Genomic DNA, 4,376 nt, shown 5'->3' on the forward strand with positions numbered 1-4,376 from the left:
GAGTGCAGAGAACCCCAAACAAAAGGAATCCAAAGAGGACCACACCAAGACACATCATAATTAAAATGCCAAGAGCAAAAGACAAAGAGAGAATCTTAAAAGCAGCAAGAGAAAGAAACTCAGTTACCTACAAGGGAATACCCATATGACTGTCAGCGGATTTCTCAACAGAAACTTTGCATGCCAGAAGGGAGTGGCAAGAAATATTCAAAGTGATGAATGCCAAGAACCTACAACCAAGATTACTTTAACCAGCAAAGCTATCATTCAGAATTGAAGGCCAGATAAAGAGCTTCACAGATAAGGAAAAGCTAAAGGAGTTCATCACCACTAAACCAGTATTATATGAAATGTTGAAAGGTATCCTTTAAGTTTAAGAAGAAGAAGAAAAAAGTAAAGATAAAAATTATGAACAACAAAGTGACAACAAATACATATCTATCAACAAGTGAATCTAAAAATCAAGTGAATAAAAAATCTGATAAACAGAATAAACTGGTGAATATAATAGAATCAGGGGCATAGAAAGGGAGTGGACTGAATTCTCAGTCGGAAGAGGTCGTGGGGGTGTGGGAAGAGACTGGACAAATATCGAATACCTATGGATGAGGACGTTAGGGGGCGTGGTAAGGGCATGGGATTGGGTGGGAACCGGGTGGAGGGAGCTATAGGAAGAAAAAAGAGGAACAACTGTAATCTGAACAATAAAGACTGATTAAAAAAAAAACACCATAGAGATAATTGCGCAAAGATGGGATCATGAAATGAAAACTTCCAACAAAAAATTTGCCTGTTTGCATACTGAGGATGCCACAGGCTGAGCAAGGTTTCTTCCACATCATTCTTCTGGCGGAAATCCTATAGTTTGGCAATACTTGCAACTGAACTTTGGAGGGGGCCACTTCTGCCATGCTCCCAGACACAGGTCTGTGGAGCTTCGTGCTATGGGAAGTGGGCTGTAACCTCGTGAAACTAAAGTTCGAGGTCCCAGGAGCAAGTGCTTCCCGGGGAAGGAAAGAAAAGTGCCCAAAAGAAATGGCTTCATACGTGACAGGGACTGTCCCGAGAGAGTCACGCCCGTGCTGTGCTGTGGCCTATCAGAGCATTAAAAGTGACAGTGATTAGAGGTTCCCTTGCCTCTACCTGTGCAGTATTTGCTAAAATCTAATCTCACAAAAGCAGGACGCTGCAGCCGGGCGTCTGGCAGGAATGACGTCCTGCTGCCTCGGGGCAGGTTGTGGTCCCAGCCCAGGGCCATGGCAGGGCCCAGAAATGGGGAGTGAAGGGGCACTTAGAGAATAAATGCTCTTCAGTGGAGACATAGAGCAACTTCTAGGCTTTTCTAGGACATCTCATGTCTCGTGATGCCTTATCCCTGGACACCCAACTCGCCCAGAATTAATGGAAAGGTTCGATACTTTCCGTTAACAAACAGAAGTAAAAGAGGGAAATGAGGAACACATAATCTGGAGGCATTTGCCTGGAGATCTGTCACAAAACAGAGAGGGATCAATGGAACGGATGAGCTCTCCAGCGGTTGTTTGCTGATTCCAAAGTCATTGCACAATCCTATCTAATAAAGATGGAATATGCAAATTGACCGTAACTTTGCAACAAAGATGGTGGCACCCACAGCCAATAAGGAGGGAATATGCAAATTGACACAAGGCGGGGGGGCAGAAAGGCAGCTCTGGGCCGGAGTGAAGGCGGGGCCGGCAGCCAGGGGAAGGAAGGCTTATTCTTGCACGAATCTTCGTGCATTGGGCCTCTAGCTGTAAAATAATCTACAGATCACTTCCCATCGGAAAGAGCAGTGATGTCACAAGAGAACAGTGCTCTCCTCTGCCTCCAGACATCTGCCCGGTGGGGAGTAAAGGAATAGAAAAGGATCAGCAAAGCAGAGAATGGTGTTGGGGATGAAGTCATGATAAGTACCTCTGAGGAAAACTAACTCCTGGGAACACAGAAACACACAAAAGCATAAAAATAACATACTACACAGGGCTCAGCTATGGACATTGCGTGTCATATTGAAGGAGGGCTGCTTTTACAAAAATAAGTCTTAGCCCGGCTGGTGTAGCCCCATGGTGGAGTGTCAACCTATGAACCTGGAGGTCACAGTTCAACTCCCTATCAGGGTACATGCCAAGGTCGTGGGTTCCATCACTAGTAGGAGGCAGCCGATCTATGATTCTCTTTCATCATTGATGTTTCTATTTTTCTCTCTTTTCCTCTCTCTGAAATCAATTAAAACAAAACAAAAAACAAAAGTCCTAGAAAGTTGACACTATCCATATGCATATATGATTTTGTTAAAAAATGAATAGCAAAAAAGAAAGAAAACTAAGCAAATAAAAAAACAAGGCAATAATCTCTAGGAAAAACAAAACTCTTACAAGAAAATGTTACAGTAGTGCTCAGGCTCACATGACCCATAGTTACAATTCAGTGCGCGAAGCAGACGCAAACAGTGTGTGAGGGGCACCTGTGCAGGGGGTGGGGGGGAAAGCACACGCGCCAGGTCCCCATGTCTCAGTGGTTTGTCCATGGCTAACATCTAACATGAGTCAGTCAAGCAGCAAGGCAGCCAGGTTCAGAAACAAGAAAGGGGGGCAGGTACCTCGGCTGGGGGAACCAAGGGCTGAGGTTGGGGCCACACTGCTCATCAAGGCCCTTTGGTAGTGCTTGACATTTATCAACTATGGCCGTGTTATTCCCTGGATGAAAACAAGGATTCATCTTAAAAATAAGGAGCCCTGCCCAGCCAGTGTTGGCTCAGTGGTTGAGCATCTATCTGTCCTATGGACCAGGAGGTCATGGTTTAATTCCTGGTCAGGGCACATGACTGGGTTGCTGGCTAGATCCTCAGTGTGGGGTGTGTAGGAGGCAGCCGATCAATTATTCTCATCATTGACGTTTCTCTCTCTCCCTCCCTTCCTCTCTGAAATCAATAAAAATATATATGGAGCCATGGCTCAGTGGATACAGTGTCAATTCCCAGTTGAGTGCACCTACCTGGGTTGCAGGTTCAATCCCCAGTCAGGGCACATGCAGGAGGCAGCTAATGGGTGAGGAGGCAGCAAATGGGTGTGTCTCACATTGATGTGTCACTCCTGTTCCTCCCCTCACTTCCACACTCTCTAAAAAACATCAGTGGAGCCCTGGCTGGTTTTCTCAGTGGTTAGAGTGTCAGCCTACGGACTAAAGGGTCAAGGGTTTGATTTACAATTAAGGGCATGTACCTTGGTTGCAGGCACATCCCCAGTAGGGAGTGTGCAGGAGGCAGCTGATCGATGTTTCTCTCTCATCGATGTTTCTAATTCTCTATCCCTCTCCCTTCCTCTCTGTAAAAAATCAATAAAATATATTTAAAAAAATAAATAAAGTGTAAGCACTAGGTAGACAGGAGACAGTTCCTGATGAGGAGGAATTACGCTCCCTCTGCCCGCGTGGTGCTGTGAGGATGAAGCAGTGTAAAAGCTGGCTCGGGTTCGGGCCGCCAACGCTGCCCGGAGCGACACAGGCTCCCCGAGCAGAGTGGCTGCTGCCAGGGCCTCCTGTGCTTTCAACTACACGGTGCAGCCAGGGCACTTTCATTCCATCGTGACATTCACTGCCCACTTATATCCAGTGAGGCTCATGCCCGGGTGAAGTGAAGATGCACTGGGCATGCAGCAGAGCACCGTCCTGTAAGTGGAAAGTAAGTAGTGTCTGACCCGCTGCTGTGTGAGCTGTCTGACGGGCATCACAGGACGGGGGCTCCACCTTTTCCGCTCACTCACCTCCATAAAACCAAGCAGAGACCCCTGCCCTCCTGCCTCCCAGCACAGTGCCACCTGCCAGGAGGGGAGGGCTCCTTTCCCGCCTGCTGGGGGGGGGGGGCTTTGCCGCCTGCTGGGGTCGGGGGAAGTGGGGGGGCTTTGCCGCCTGCTGGGGTGGGGGAAGCTGCAGATGGGCCCCTGCTGGGGGAAAGCAGCACATGCCCTGGGGAAGGGCAGGCGTTGGGGAGCAGGAAGGGCACCCAGGGACGGTGAGTGGTGCTGAGAGGCAGATGGACGGCCGGAGGAATTCATCACCGATACCCTGCGGCCACCACTGTGATGAGAAGGTAGTGAAATGGTAGGCATGGGGTGGAAAGACATCATTCTTTATAAATAAAAGGCTCCTCGGTGTCAGTATTCACATTAGAAAAATATACGCGCCTTGAAATAGACACTCTGCATAAAATCAGTGGGTCGGGCTGTGTTCTGACTCTCTCTCGCGGGGAGGGCTCTCGCCTCGGTCTCCGGAGGAAGCCCTCCCAGCGGCCTGGCTGCAGGCCGCTCCGCTCAGGGCCCGTGGACAATGCCCGCCTCCCAGACACTACGGCAACCGCT

Source organism: Myotis davidii, unplaced genomic scaffold, assembly GCF_000327345.1.
Source record: "Myotis davidii unplaced genomic scaffold, ASM32734v1 scaffold2798, whole genome shotgun sequence".
Taxonomy (NCBI): Eukaryota; Metazoa; Chordata; class Mammalia; order Chiroptera; family Vespertilionidae; genus Myotis; species Myotis davidii.